Source organism: Mesoplodon mirus, assembly GCF_964341445.2.
Source record: "Mesoplodon mirus genome assembly, chromosome: 10".
Lineage (NCBI taxonomy): Eukaryota > Metazoa > Chordata > Mammalia > Artiodactyla > Ziphiidae > Mesoplodon > Mesoplodon mirus.
In genome coordinates, this window is record NC_138986.1 from 73,155,970 (window position 1) to 73,173,171 (window position 17,202).

Sequence of the window (17,202 nt, forward strand, 5' to 3'; positions counted from 1 at the left end):
CCCCTCACTCCCTCCCACCAGCACAGCCCCGAGACTGCTGACGGGGCAGAGAATATGGAGTCAGGCACAGCTTCAGGGGCTATTGCTGCCTGGAGCTCTGTTTATATTGACCTCAACGAGGCAAACCTGGGGAGGGCGGGCCGGCAAGGTAAGGCTGCCCAGGTCAGCTAATCCACAACCCTCAGGGAATCACATTGTTGAAAATGGACCCCGCTAAGGCAGAAGAGAAGCCAAGGGAAAAAAGGACACAATGCCATTTGCGGCACCGTAGATGAGTCTAGAAGTAATCACGTGACTTGTAGTAAGTCAGAAAGTGAAAGACACATATCATATTATATCACTTGTAGGTGTTACCTAAAAATGGATACCAGGGCAGATATTTCCACGGAGAAGGGCAATCACAGATTCATTAAACAAACTTATGGTTCACCAATGGAAAGGTGTGAGGATTGGTTTCATTACGATATCGGGGTTAACAGACATATACAAACACAGGTGACATATATAATCACCAAAGACCTACAGAATACCAAGAGAGGACTACTCAACATTCTGTCATAACGTACATGGGAAAAGGATCCCAGGAAGAACAGTCATCTGTATATGTGTAAAAGAACCACATCTTCCACACCTACAAGAAGCCAAACATTGTAATCAAACTTGCTGTAATAAAAAATAAAAAATTAAATTAAAAACACGAACAAGAAGTAGGGAGACGAACGTGAGGGGCTTTCTCCTGGCACATTCCATTCTAAACTCCTATCTAGAACACCACTTCCACTGAGGCTCTCTTGCCCTAGTAACCAGATTTGGTAAGGGTGAACTGCTGCCACCTTGTGGCCGTTTCACACAACAGCAGCTTTAATCCCAGCGCTAATGGTCAGTTGATATTCAAAATCATTGCAGGCCTGTAAATGACACCTGCCCTGAAAACAAATCCTGGGGTCACATATCGACCAAAAAATTCAAAGGGCGTCCATATTTCAAAACGACCATTTCAAAAGGCATATTTTACGCACATTAGTGTTCTGCTTCTTTTCCTTTCTTTCCTTTTTTGTTAAAAAACACGGGAATGGAAAAAGGCATCCCTCAGAATGGGCGAAAATCGTTGCAGACGAATCAATGGACAGAGGTTTAATCTCCAATATATATAAACAGCTCATGCAGCTTAATATTAAAAAAACAAACAACCCAAAAAGAATGGGCAGAAGATCTAAAGAGACGTTTCTTCAAAGGAGACATAGAGATGGCCAAGACGCACATGAAAAGCTGCTCAACAGCACTAATTATTAGAGAAATGCAAATCAAAACTACAATGAGGTATCACCTCACACCTGTTAGAATCGGCATCATCAGAAAATCTACAAACAACCAATTCTGGGGAGGGTGTGGACAAAAGGAGCCCTCTTCCACTATTGGTGGGAATGTAAATTGATACAGTCACTATGGAGTTTCCTTAAAAAAACTAGAAATAGAATTACCATCTGATCCAGCAATCCCACTTCTGGGCATATACCCAGAGAAAACCGTAAATCAAAAAGGCACATTCACCACAATGTTCGTTGCAGCACTATTTACAATAGCCAGGTAATGGAAGCAACCTAAATGCCCACAGACAGATGAATGGATAAAGTTGTGGTACATATATAAAATGGAATATTACTCGGCCATGAAAAGGAATGAAACTGGGTCATTTGTAGAGCCATCGATGGATCGAGAGACTGTCATACAGAATGAAGTAAGTCAGAAAGAGGAAAACAAATATTGTATATTAATGCATATATGTGGAGCCTAAAAATGGTACAGATGAACTGGTTTGCTGGGAAGAAATAGAGACACAGAGGTAGAGAACAAACGTATGGACACCAAGTGTGGGAAACCGTGTTGTGGTGGTGGTGGGATGACTTGGGAGTTTGGGATTGACCTGTATACATGTATATGCATAAAATACATAACTAATAATAACGTGCTGTATAAAAATAAATAAATAAAATTAAATTTCAAAATTTAAAAAAAATAAAATTTAAAAATAAAACAGAACAAAGTTCTTCCCGTCACACAGATGTATTTATAGGAATGAATTATTTCCATGCTTATATCTATAAATACATAAAAGGGGAATAAAATCTAACTTGAACCATAAAATAAAAAAAAAAAACACCTGAACCCACGAGTTATACAGAGGAAAACCCTATCAGGGCACTTGCTCCAGTGGTAAACAATTCTGAAATTGGTCAGAGGTGGGGAACCATCTCCCATACAGCCAGCAACCCACCCCCCACGCAAGGAGTGTCCTCACTGCAAAGCTGGGGGACCATGCCGAGGCATCTCTGAGTAAACGTGAGCTGAGCCCCAGGCCAGCTGCTGCTGAACTGTTCCCACCCTTTCCAGGTAAAACACCTGAATATGTACAAGGGCTTGAAAGCCTAGAGGAAGGACCGTGGAGCCACACCAGCGACAGCACGCAGGCCAACTTGGTGCCTGCAGGCCAGCCAGGGTGGTCCTGGCCCCGGGCGCTCTTCCAGAAGCTTTCCATTGTCCTGCCTGAGATACCCCTCCTGTCCCGGCCCCCACTCCTTTTTTCCTTCCTCACCTCTGTCCGGAGAGAAATTCCAGCGGAAGGTATGGGTGACACAACCTCTTCTTTACAGGCGGCAGCCTGGCAACTCCTGCAGAAAGGCCAGCAGAACCCCACTCACACCGGGCCACCCACAAAGCTGTGGCCCCTCACTCCCTCCCACCAGCACAGCCCCGAGACTGCTGACGGGGCAGAGAATATGGAGTCAGGCACAGCTTCAGGGGCTATTGCTGCCTGGAGCTCTGTTTATATTGACCTCAACGAGGCAAACCTGGGGAGGGTGGGCCGGCAAGGTAAGGCTGCCCAGGTCAGCTAATCCACAACCCTCAGGGAATCACATTGTTGAAAATGGACCCCGCTAAGGCAGAAGAGAAGCCAAGGGAAAAAAGGACACAATGCCATTTGCGGCACCGTAGATGAGTCTAGAAGTAATCACGTGACTTGTAGTAAGTCAGAAAGTGAAAGACACATATCATATTATATCACTTGTAGGTGTTACCTAAAAATGGATACCAGGGCAGATATTTCCACGGAGAAGGGCAATCACAGATTCATTAAACAAACTTATGGTTCACCAATGGAAAGGTGTGAGGATTGGTTTCATTACGATATCGGGGTTAACAGACATATACAAACACAGGTGACATATATAATCACCAAAGACCTACAGAATACCAAGAGAGGACTACTCAACATTCTGTCATAACGTACATGGGAAAAGGATCCCAGGAAGAACAGTCATCTGTATATGTGTAAAAGAACCACATCTTCCACACCTACAAGAAGCCAAACATTGTAATCAAACTTGCTGTAATAAAAAATAAAAAATTAAATTAAAAACACGAACAAGAAGTAGGGAGACGAACGTGAGGGGCTTTCTCCTGGCACATTCCATTCTAAACTCCTATCTAGAACACCACTTCCACTGAGGCTCTCTTGCCCTAGTAACCAGATTTGGTAAGGGTGAACTGCTGCCACCTTGTGGCCGTTTCACACAACAGCAGCTTTAATCCCAGCGCTAATGGTCAGTTGATATTCAAAATCATTGCAGGCCTGTAAATGACACCTGCCCTGAAAACAAATCCTGGGGTCACATATCGACCAAAAAATTCAAAGGGCGTCCATATTTCAAAACGACCATTTCAAAAGGCATATTTTACGCACATTAGTGTTCTGCTTCTTTTCCTTTCTTTCCTTTTTTGTTAAAAAACACGGGAATGGAAAAAGGCATCCCTCAGAATGGGCGAAAATCGTTGCAGACGAATCAATGGACAGAGGTTTAATCTCCAATATATATAAACAGCTCATGCAGCTTAATATTAAAAAAACAAACAACCCAAAAAGAATGGGCAGAAGATCTAAAGAGACGTTTCTTCAAAGGAGACATAGAGATGGCCAAGACGCACATGAAAAGCTGCTCAACAGCACTAATTATTAGAGAAATGCAAATCAAAACTACAATGAGGTATCACCTCACACCTGTTAGAATCGGCATCATCAGAAAATCTACAAACAACCAATTCTGGGGGGGGTGTGGACAAAAGGAGCCCTCTTCCACTATTGGTGGGAATGTAAATTGATACAGTCACTATGGAGTTTCCTTAAAAAAACTAGAAATAGAATTACCATCTGATCCAGCAATCCCACTTCTGGGCATATACCCAGAGAAAACCGTAAATCAAAAAGGCACATTCACCACAATGTTCGTTGCAGCACTATTTACAATAGCCAGGTAATGGAAGCAACCTAAATGCCCACAGACAGATGAATGGATAAAGTTGTGGTACATATATAAAATGGAATATTACTCGGCCATGAAAAGGAATGAAACTGGGTCATTTGTAGAGCCATCGATGGATCGAGAGACTGTCATACAGAATGAAGTAAGTCAGAAAGAGGAAAACAAATATTGTATATTAATGCATATATGTGGAGCCTAAAAATGGTACAGATGAACTGGTTTGCAGGGAAGAAATAGAGACACAGAGGTAGAGAACAAACGTATGGACACCAAGTGTGGGAAACCGTGTTGTGGTGGTGGTGGGATGACTTGGGAGTTTGGGATTGACCTGTATACATGTATATGCATAAAATACATAACTAATAATAACGTGCTGTATAAAAATAAATAAATAAAATTAAATTTCAAAATTTTAAAAAATAAAATTTAAAAATAAAACAGAAAAAAGTTCTTCCCGTCACACAGATGTACTTATAGGAATGAATTATTTCCATGCTTATATCTATAAATACATAAAAGGGGAATAAAATCTAACTTGAACCATAAAATAAAAAAAAACACCTGAACCCACGAGTTATAGGGAGGAAAACCCTATCAGGGCACTTGCTCCAGTGGTAAACAATTCTGAAATTGGTCAGAGGTGGGGAACCATCTCCCATACAGCCAGCAACCCACCCCCCACGCAAGGAGCGTCCTCATTGCAAAGCTGGGGGACCATGCCGAGGCATCTCTGAGTAAACGTGAGCTGAGCCCCAGGCCAGCTGCTGCTGAACTGTTCCCACCCTTTCCAGGTAAAACACCTGAATATGTACAAGGGCTTGAAAGCCTAGAGGAAGGACCGTGGAGCCACAGCAGCGACAGCACGCAGGCCAACTTGGTGCCTGCAGGCCAGCCAGGGTGGTCCTGGCCCCGGGCGCTCTTCCAGAAGCTTTCCATTGTCCTGCCTGAGATACCCCTCCTGTCCCGGCCCCCACTGCTTTTTTCCTTCCTCACCTCTGTCCGGAGAGAAATTCCAGCGGAAGGTAAGGGTGACACAACCTCTTCTTTACAGACGGCAGCCTGGCAACTCCTGCAGAAAGGCCAGCAGAACCCCACTCACACCGGGCCACCCACAAAGCTGTGGCCCCTCACTCCCTCCCACCAGCACAGCCCCGAGACTGCTGACGGGGCAGAGAATATGGAGTCAGGCACAGCTTCAGGGGCTATTGCTGCCTGGAGCTCTGTTTATATTGACCTCAACGAGGCAAACCTGGGGAGGGCGGGCCGGCAAGGTAAGGCTGCCCAGGTCAGCTAATCCACAACCCTCAGGGAATCACATTGTTGAAAATGGACCCCGCTAAGGCAGAAGAGAAGCCAAGGGAAAAAAGGACACAATGCCATTTGCGGCACCGTAGATGAGTCTAGAAGTAATCACGTGACTTGTAGTAAGTCAGAAAGTGAAAGACACATATCATATTATATCACTTGTAGGTGTTACCTAAAAATGGATACCAGGGCAGATATTTCCACGGAGAAGGGCAATCACAGATTCATTAAACAAACTTATGGTTCACCAATGGAAAGGTGTGAGGATTGGTTTCATTACGATATCGGGGTTAACAGACATATACAAACACAGGTGACATATATAATCACCAAAGACCTACAGAATACCAAGAGAGGACTACTCAACATTCTGTCATAACGTACATGGGAAAAGGATCCCAGGAAGAACAGTCATCTGTATATGTGTAAAAGAACCACATCTTCCACACCTACAAGAAGCCAAACATTGTAATCAAACTTGCTGTAATAAAAAATAAAAAATTAAATTAAAAACACGAACAAGAAGTAGGGAGACGAACGTGAGGGGCTTTCTCCTGGCACATTCCATTCTAAACTCCTATCTAGAACACCACTTCCACTGAGGCTCTCTTGCCCTAGTAACCAGATTTGGTAAGGGTGAACTGCTGCCACCTTGTGGCCGTTTCACACAACAGCAGCTTTAATCCCAGCGCTAATGGTCAGTTGATATTCAAAATCATTGCAGGCCTGTAAATGACACCTGCCCTGAAAACAAATCCTGGGGTCACATATCGACCAAAAAATTCAAAGGACGTCCATATTTCAAAACGACCATTTCAAAAGGCATATTTTACGCACATTAGTGTTCTGCTTCTTTTCCTTTCTTTCCTTTTTTGTTAAAAAACACGGGAATGGAAAAAGGCATCCCTCAGAATGGGCGAAAATCGTTGCAGACGAATCAATGGACAGAGGTTTAATCTCCAATATATATAAACAGCTCATGCAGCTTAATATTAAAAAAACAAACAACCCAAAAAGAATGGGCAGAAGATCTAAAGAGACGTTTCTTCAAAGGAGACATAGAGATGGCCAAGACGCACATGAAAAGCTGCTCAACAGCACTAATTATTAGAGAAATGCAAATCAAAACTACAATGAGGTATCACCTCACACCTGTTAGAATCGGCATCATCAGAAAATCTACAAACAACCAATTCTGGGGAGGGTGTGGACAAAAGGAGCCCTCTTCCACTATTGGTGGGAATGTAAATTGATACAGTCACTATGGAGTTTCCTTAAAAAAACTAGAAATAGAATTACCATCTGATCCAGCAATCCCACTTCTGGGCATATACCCAGAGAAAACCGTAAATCAAAAAGGCACATTCACCACAATGTTCGTTGCAGCACTATTTACAATAGCCAGGTAATGGAAGCAACCTAAATGCCCACAGACAGATGAATGGATAAAGTTGTGGTACATATATAAAATGGAATATTACTCGGCCATGAAAAGGAATGAAACTGGGTCATTTGTAGAGCCATCGATGGATCGAGAGACTGTCATACAGAATGAAGTAAGTCAGAAAGAGGAAAACAAATATTGTATATTAATGCATATATGTGGAGCCTAAAAATGGTACAGATGAACTGGTTTGCAGGGAAGAAATAGAGACACAGAGGTAGAGAACAAACGTATGGACACCAAGTGTGGGAAACCGTGTTGTGGTGGTGGTGGGATGACTTGGGAGTTTGGGATTGACCTGTATACATGTATATGCATAAAATACATAACTAATAATAACGTGCTGTATAAAAATAAATAAATAAAATTAAATTTCAAAATTTAAAAAAAATAAAATTTAAAAATAAAACAGAACAAAGTTCTTCCCGTCACACAGATGTATTTATAGGAATGAATTATTTCCATGCTTATATCTATAAATACATAAAAGGGGAATAAAATCTAACTTGAACCATAAAATAAAAAAAAAACACCTGAACCCACGAGTTATACAGAGGAAAACCCTATCAGGGCACTTGCTCCAGTGGTAAACAATTCTGAAATTGGTCAGAGGTGGGGAACCATCTCCCATACAGCCAGCAACCCACCCCCCATGCAAGGAGCGTCCTCATTGCAAAGCTGGGGGACCATGCCGAGGCATCTGTGAGTAAACGTGAGCTGAGCCCCAGGCCAGCTGCTGCTGAACTGTTCCCACCCTTTCCAGGTAAAACACCTGAATATGTACAAGGGCTTGAAAGCCTAGAGGAAGGACCGTGGAGCCACACCAGCGACAGCACGCAGGCCAACTTGGTGCCTGCAGGCCAGCCAGGGTGGTCCTGGCCCCGGGCGCTCTTCCAGAAGCTTTCCATTGTCCTGCCTGAGATACCCCTCCTGTCCCGGCCCCCACTGCTTTTTTCCTTCCTCACCTCTGTCCGGAGAGAAATTCCAGCGGAAGGTAAGGGTGACACAACCTCTTCTTTACAGACGGCAGCCTGGCAACTCCTGCAGAAAGGCCAGCAGAACCCCACTCACACCGGGCCACCCACAAAGCTGTGGCCCCTCACTCCCTCCCACCAGCACAGCCCCGAGACTGCTGACGGGGCAGAGAATATGGAGTCAGGCACAGCTTCAGGGGCTATTGCTGCCTGGAGCTCTGTTTATATTGACCTCAACGAGGCAAACCTGGGGAGGGCGGGCCGGCAAGGTAAGGCTGCCCAGGTCAGCTAATCCACAACCCTCAGGGAATCACATTGTTGAAAATGGACCCCGCTAAGGCAGAAGAGAAGCCAAGGGAAAAAAGGACACAATGCCATTTGCGGCACCGTAGATGAGTCTAGAAGTAATCACGTGACTTGTAGTAAGTCAGAAAGTGAAAGACACATATCATATTATATCACTTGTAGGTGTTACCTAAAAATGGATACCAGGGCAGATATTTCCACGGAGAAGGGCAATCACAGATTCATTAAACAAACTTATGGTTCACCAATGGAAAGGTGTGAGGATTGGTTTCATTACGATATCGGGGTTAACAGACATATACAAACACAGGTGACATATATAATCACCAAAGACCTACAGAATACCAAGAGAGGACTACTCAACATTCTGTCATAACGTACATGGGAAAAGGATCCCAGGAAGAACAGTCATCTGTATATGTGTAAAAGAACCACATCTTCCACACCTACAAGAAGCCAAACATTGTAATCAAACTTGCTGTAATAAAAAATAAAAAATTAAATTAAAAACACGAACAAGAAGTAGGGAGACGAACGTGAGGGGCTTTCTCCTGGCACATTCCATTCTAAACTCCTATCTAGAACACCACTTCCACTGAGGCTCTCTTGCCCTAGTAACCAGATTTGGTAAGGGTGAACTGCTGCCACCTTGTGGCCGTTTCACACAACAGCAGCTTTAATCCCAGCGCTAATGGTCAGTTGATATTCAAAATCATTGCAGGCCTGTAAATGACACCTGCCCTGAAAACAAATCCTGGGGTCACATATCGACCAAAAAATTCAAAGGACGTCCATATTTCAAAACGACCATTTCAAAAGGCATATTTTACGCACATTAGTGTTCTGCTTCTTTTCCTTTCTTTCCTTTTTTGTTAAAAAACACGGGAATGGAAAAAGGCATCCCTCAGAATGGGCGAAAATCGTTGCAGACGAATCAATGGACAGAGGTTTAATCTCCAATATATATAAACAGCTCATGCAGCTTAATATTAAAAAAACAAACAACCCAAAAAGAATGGGCAGAAGATCTAAAGAGACGTTTCTTCAAAGGAGACATAGAGATGGCCAAGACGCACATGAAAAGCTGCTCAACAGCACTAATTATTAGAGAAATGCAAATCAAAACTACAATGAGGTATCACCTCACACCTGTTAGAATCGGCATCATCAGAAAATCTACAAACAACCAATTCTGGGGAGGGTGTGGACAAAAGGAGCCCTCTTCCACTATTGGTGGGAATGTAAATTGATACAGTCACTATGGAGTTTCCTTAAAAAAACTAGAAATAGAATTACCATCTGATCCAGCAATCCCACTTCTGGGCATATACCCAGAGAAAACCGTAAATCAAAAAGGCACATTCACCACAATGTTCGTTGCAGCACTATTTACAATAGCCAGGTAATGGAAGCAACCTAAATGCCCACAGACAGATGAATGGATAAAGTTGTGGTACATATATAAAATGGAATATTACTCGGCCATGAAAAGGAATGAAACTGGGTCATTTGTAGAGACATCGATGGATCGAGAGACTGTCATACAGAATGAAGTAAGTCAGAAAGAGGAAAACAAATATTGTATATTAATGCATATATGTGGAGCCTAAAAATGGTACAGATGAACTGGTTTGCAGGGAAGAAATAGAGACACAGAGGTAGAGAACAAACGTATGGACACCAAGTGTGGGAAACCGTGTTGTGGTGGTGGTGGGATGACTTGGGAGTTTGGGATTGACCTGTATACATGTATATGCATAAAATACATAACTAATAATAACGTGCTGTATAAAAATAAATAAATAAAATTAAATTTCAAAATTTAAAAAAAATAAAATTTAAAAATAAAACAGAACAAAGTTCTTCCCGTCACACAGATGTATTTATAGGAATGAATTATTTCCATGCTTATATCTATAAATACATAAAAGGGGAATAAAATCTAACTTGAACCATAAAATAAAAAAAAAACACCTGAACCCACGAGTTATACAGAGGAAAACCCTATCAGGGCACTTGCTCCAGTGGTAAACAATTCTGAAATTGGTCAGAGGTGGGGAACCATCTCCCATACAGCCAGCAACCCACCCCCCATGCAAGGAGCGTCCTCATTGCAAAGCTGGGGGACCATGCCGAGGCATCTGTGAGTAAACGTGAGCTGAGCCCCAGGCCAGCTGCTGCTGAACTGTTCCCACCCTTTCCAGGTAAAACACCTGAATATGTACAAGGGCTTGAAAGCCTAGAGGAAGGACCGTGGAGCCACACCAGCGACAGCACGCAGGCCAACTTGGTGCCTGCAGGCCAGCCAGGGTGGTCCTGGCCCCGGGCGCTCTTCCAGAAGCTTTCCATTGTCCTGCCTGAGATACCCCTCCTGTCCCGGCCCCCACTGCTTTTTTCCTTCCTCACCTCTGTCCGGAGAGAAATTCCAGCGGAAGGTAAGGGTGACACAACCTCTTCTTTACAGACGGCAGCCTGGCAACTCCTGCAGAAAGGCCAGCAGAACCCCACTCACACCGGGCCACCCACAAAGCTGTGGCCCCTCACTCCCTCCCACCAGCACAGCCCCGAGACTGCTGACGGGGCAGAGAATATGGAGTCAGGCACAGCTTCAGGGGCTATTGCTGCCTGGAGCTCTGTTTATATTGACCTCAACGAGGCAAACCTGGGGAGGGAGGGCCGGCAAGGTAAGGCTGCCCAGGTCAGCTAATCCACAACCCTCAGGGAATCACATTGTTGAAAATGGACCCCGCTAAGGCAGAAGAGAAGCCAAGGGAAAAAAGGACACAATGCCATTTGCGGCACCGTAGATGAGTCTAGAAGTAATCACGTGACTTGTAGTAAGTCAGAAAGTGAAAGACACATATCATATTATATCACTTGTAGGTGTTACCTAAAAATGGATACCAGGGCAGATATTTCCACGGAGAAGGGCAATCACAGATTCATTAAACAAACTTATGGTTCACCAATGGAAAGGTGTGAGGATTGGTTTCATTACGATATCGGGGTTAACAGACATATACAAACACAGGTGACATATATAATCACCAAAGACCTACAGAATACCAAGAGAGGACTACTCAACATTCTGTCATAACGTACATGGGAAAAGGATCCCAGGAAGAACAGTCATCTGTATATGTGTAAAAGAACCACATCTTCCACACCTACAAGAAGCCAAACATTGTAATCAAACTTGCTGTAATAAAAAATAAAAAATTAAATTAAAAACACGAACAAGAAGTAGGGAGACGAACGTGAGGGGCTTTCTCCTGGCACATTCCATTCTAAACTCCTATCTAGAACACCACTTCCACTGAGGCTCTCTTGCCCTAGTAACCAGATTTGGTAAGGGTGAACTGCTGCCACCTTGTGGCCGTTTCACACAACAGCAGCTTTAATCCCAGCGCTAATGGTCAGTTGATATTCAAAATCATTGCAGGCCTGTAAATGACACCTGCCCTGAAAACAAATCCTGGGGTCACATATCGACCAAAAAATTCAAAGGACGTCCATATTTCAAAACGACCATTTCAAAAGGCATATTTTACGCACATTAGTGTTCTGCTTCTTTTCCTTTCTTTCCTTTTTTGTTAAAAAACACGGGAATGGAAAAAGGCATCCCTCAGAATGGGCGAAAATCGTTGCAGACGAATCAATGGACAGAGGTTTAATCTCCAATATATATAAACAGCTCATGCAGCTTAATATTAAAAAAACAAACAACCCAAAAAGAATGGGCAGAAGATCTAAAGAGACGTTTCTTCAAAGGAGACATAGAGATGGCCAAGACGCACATGAAAAGCTGCTCAACAGCACTAATTATTAGAGAAATGCAAATCAAAACTACAATGAGGTATCACCTCACACCTGTTAGAATCGGCATCATCAGAAAATCTACAAACAACCAATTCTGGGGAGGGTGTGGACAAAAGGAGCCCTCTTCCACTATTGGTGGGAATGTAAATTGATACAGTCACTATGGAGTTTCCTTAAAAAAACTAGAAATAGAATTACCATCTGATCCAGCAATCCCACTTCTGGGCATATACCCAGAGAAAACCGTAAATCAAAAAGGCACATTCACCACAATGTTCGTTGCAGCACTATTTACAATAGCCAGGTAATGGAAGCAACCTAAATGCCCACAGACAGATGAATGGATAAAGTTGTGGTACATATATAAAATGGAATATTACTCGGCCATGAAAAGGAATGAAACTGGGTCATTTGTAGAGCCATCGATGGATCGAGAGACTGTCATACAGAATGAAGTAAGTCAGAAAGAGGAAAACAAATATTGTATATTAATGCATATATGTGGAGCCTAAAAATGGTACAGATGAACTGGTTTGCAGGGAAGAAATAGAGACACAGAGGTAGAGAACAAACGTATGGACACCAAGTGTGGGAAACCGTGTTGTGGTGGTGGTGGGATGACTTGGGAGTTTGGGATTGACCTGTATACATGTATATGCATAAAATACATAACTAATAATAACGTGCTGTATAAAAATAAATAAATAAAATTAAATTTCAAAATTTAAAAAAAATAAAATTTAAAAATAAAACAGAAAAAAGTTCTTCCCGTCACACAGATGTATTTATAGGAATGAATTATTTCCATGCTTATATCTATAAATACATAAAAGGGGAATAAAATCTAACTTGAACCATAAAATAAAAAAAAAAACACCTGAACCCACGAGTTATACAGAGGAAAACCCTATCAGGGCACTTGCTCCAGTGGTAAACAATTCTGAAATTGGTCAGAGGTGGGGAACCATCTCCCATACAGCCAGCAACCCACCCCCCACGCAAGGAGCGTCCTCATTGCAAAGCTGGGGGACCATGCCGAGGCATCTGTGAGTAAACGTGAGCTGAGCCCCAGGCCAGCTGCTGCTGAACTGTTCCCACCCTTTCCAGGTAAAACACCTGAATATGTACAAGGGCTTGAAAGCCTAGAGGAAGGACCGTGGAGCCACACCAGCGACAGCACGCAGGCCAACTTGGTGCCTGCAGGCCAGCCAGGGTGGTCCTGGCCCCGGGCGCTCTTCCAGAAGCTTTCCATTGTCCTGCCTGAGATACCCCTCCTGTCCCGGCCCCCACTGCTTTTTTCCTTCCTCACCTCTGTCCGGAGAGAAATTCCAGCGGAAGGTATGGGTGACACAACCTCTTCTTTACAGGCGGCAGCCTGGCAACTCCTGCAGAAAGGCCAGCAGAACCCCACTCACACCGGGCCACCCACAAAGCTGTGGCCCCTCACTCCCTCCCACCAGCACAGCCCCGAGACTGCTGACGGGGCAGAGAATATGGAGTCAGGCACAGCTTCAGGGGCTATTGCTGCCTGGAGCTCTGTTTATATTGACCTCAACGAGGCAAACCTGGGGAGGGCGGGCCGGCAAGGTAAGGCTGCCCAGGTCAGCTAATCCACAACCCTCAGGGAATCACATTGTTGAAAATGGACCCCGCTAAGGCAGAAGAGAAGCCAAGGGAAAAAAGGACACAATGCCATTTGCGGCACCGTAGATGAGTCTAGAAGTAATCACGTGACTTGTAGTAAGTCAGAAAGTGAAAGACACATATCATATTATATCACTTGTAGGTGTTACCTAAAAATGGATACCAGGGCAGATATTTCCACGGAGAAGGGCAATCACAGATTCATTAAACAAACTTATGGTTCACCAATGGAAAGGTGTGAGGATTGGTTTCATTACGATATCGGGGTTAACAGACATATACAAACACAGGTGACATATATAATCACCAAAGACCTACAGAATACCAAGAGAGGACTACTCAACATTCTGTCATAACGTACATGGGAAAAGGATCCCAGGAAGAACAGTCATCTGTATATGTGTAAAAGAACCACATCTTCCACACCTACAAGAAGCCAAACATTGTAATCAAACTTGCTGTAATAAAAAATAAAAAATTAAATTAAAAACACGAACAAGAAGTAGGGAGACGAACGTGAGGGGCTTTCTCCTGGCACATTCCATTCTAAACTCCTATCTAGAACACCACTTCCACTGAGGCTCTCTTGCCCTAGTAACCAGATTTGGTAAGGGTGAACTGCTGCCACCTTGTGGCCGTTTCACACAACAGCAGCTTTAATCCCAGCGCTAATGGTCAGTTGATATTCAAAATCATTGCAGGCCTGTAAATGACACCTGCCCTGAAAACAAATCCTGGGGTCACATATCGACCAAAAAATTCAAAGGACGTCCATATTTCAAAACGACCATTTCAAAAGGCATATTTTACGCACATTAGTGTTCTGCTTCTTTTCCTTTCTTTCCTTTTTTGTTAAAAAACACGGGAATGGAAAAAGGCATCCCTCAGAATGGGCGAAAATCGTTGCAGACGAATCAATGGACAGAGGTTTAATCTCCAATATATATAAACAGCTCATGCAGCTTAATATTAAAAAAAACAAACAACCCAAAAAGAATGGGCAGAAGATCTAAAGAGACGTTTCTTCAAAGGAGACATAGAGATGGCCAAGACGCACATGAAAAGCTGCTCAACAGCACTAATTATTAGAGAAATGCAAATCAAAACTACAATGAGGTATCACCTCACACCTGTTAGAATCGGCATCATCAGAAAATCTACAAACAACCAATTCTGGGGAGGGTGTGGACAAAAGGAGCCCTCTTCCACTATTGGTGGGAATGTAAATTGATACAGTCACTATGGAGTTTCCTTAAAAAAACTAGAAATAGAATTACCATCTGATCCAGCAATCCCACTTCTGGGCATATACCCAGAGAAAACCGTAAATCAAAAAGGCACATTCACCACAATGTTCGTTGCAGCACTATTTACAATAGCCAGGTAATGGAAGCAACCTAAATGCCCACAGACAGATGAATGGATAAAGTTGTGGTACATATATAAAATGGAATATTACTCGGCCATAAAAAGGAATGAAACTGGGTCATTTGTAGAGCCATCGATGGATCGAGAGACTGTCATACAGAATGAAGTAAGTCAGAAAGAGGAAAACAAATATTGTATATTAATGCATATATGTGGAGCCTAAAAATGGTACAGATGAACTGGTTTGCAGGGAAGAAATAGAGACACAGAGGTAGAGAACAAACGTATGGACACCAAGTGTGGGAAACCGTGTTGTGGTGGTGGTGGGATGACTTGGGAGTTTGGGATTGACCTGTATACATGTATATGCATAAAATACATAACTAATAATAACGTGCTGTATAAAAATAAATAAATAAAATTAAATTTCAAAATTTAAAAAAATAAAATTTAAAAATAAAACAGAAAAAAGTTCTTCCCGTCACACAGATGTATTTATAGGAATGAATTATTTCCATGCTTATATCTATAAATACATAAAAGGGGAATAAAATCTAACTTGAACCATAAAATAAAAAAAAAAAAACACCTGAACCCACGAGTTATACAGAGGAAAACCCTATCAGGGCACTTGCTCCAGTGGTAAACAATTCTGAAATTGGTCAGAGGTGGGGAACCATCTCCCATACAGCCAGCAACCCACCCCCCACGCAAGGAGCGTCCTCATTGCAAAGCTGTGGGACCATGCCGAGGCATCTGTGAGTAAACGTGAGCTGAGCCCCAGGCCAGCTGCTGCTGAACTGTTCCCACCCTTTCCAGGTAAAACACCTGAATATGTACAAGGGCTTGAAAGCCTAGAGGAAGGACCGTGGAGCCACACCAGCGACAGCACGCAGGCCAACTTGGTGCCTGCAGGCCAGCCAGGGTGGTCCTGGCCCCGGGCGCTCTTCCAGAAGCTTTCCATTGTCCTGCCTGAGATACCCCTCCTGTCCCGGCCCCCACTGCTTTTTTCCTTCCTCACCTCTGTCCGGAGAGAAATTCCAGCGGAAGGTATGGGTGACACAACCTCTTCTTTACAGGCGGCAGCCTGGCAACTCCTGCAGAAAGGCCAGCAGAACCCCACTCACACCGGGCCACCCACAAAGCTGTGGCCCCTCACTCCCTCCCACCAGCACAGCCCCGAGACTGCTGACGGGGCAGAGAATATGGAGTCAGGCACAGCTTCAGGGGCTATTGCTGCCTGGAGCTCTGTTTATATTGACCTCAACGAGGCAAACCTGGGGAGGGCGGGCCGGCAAGGTAAGGCTGCCCAGGTCAGCTAATCCACAACCCTCAGGGAATCACATTGTTGAAAATGGACCCCGCTAAGGCAGAAGAGAAGCCAAGGGAAAAAAGGACACAATGCCATTTGCGGCACCGTAGATGAGTCTAGAAGTAATCACGTGACTTGTAGTAAGTCAGAAAGTGAAAGACACATATCATATTATATCACTTGTAGGTGTTACCTAAAAATGGATACCAGGGCAGATATTTCCACGGAGAAGGGCAATCACAGATTCATTAAACAAACTTATGGTTCACCAATGGAAAGGTGTGAGGATTGGTTTCATTACGATATCGGGGTTAACAGACATATACAAACACAGGTGACATATATAATCACCAAAGACCTACAGAATACCAAGAGAGGACTACTCAACATTCTGTCATAACGTACATGGGAAAAGGATCCCAGGAAGAACAGTCATCTGTATATGTGTAAAAGAACCACATCTTCCACACCTACAAGAAGCCAAACATTGTAATCAAACTTGCTGTAATAAAAAATAAAAAATTAAATTAAAAACACGAACAAGAAGTAGGGAGACGAACGTGAGGGGCCTTCTCCTGGCACATTCCATTCTAAACTCCTATCTAGAACACCACTTCCACTGAGGCTCTCTTGCCCTAGTAACCAGATTTGGTAAGGGTGAACTGCTGCCACCTTGTGGCCGTTTCACACAACAGCAGCTTTAATCCCAGC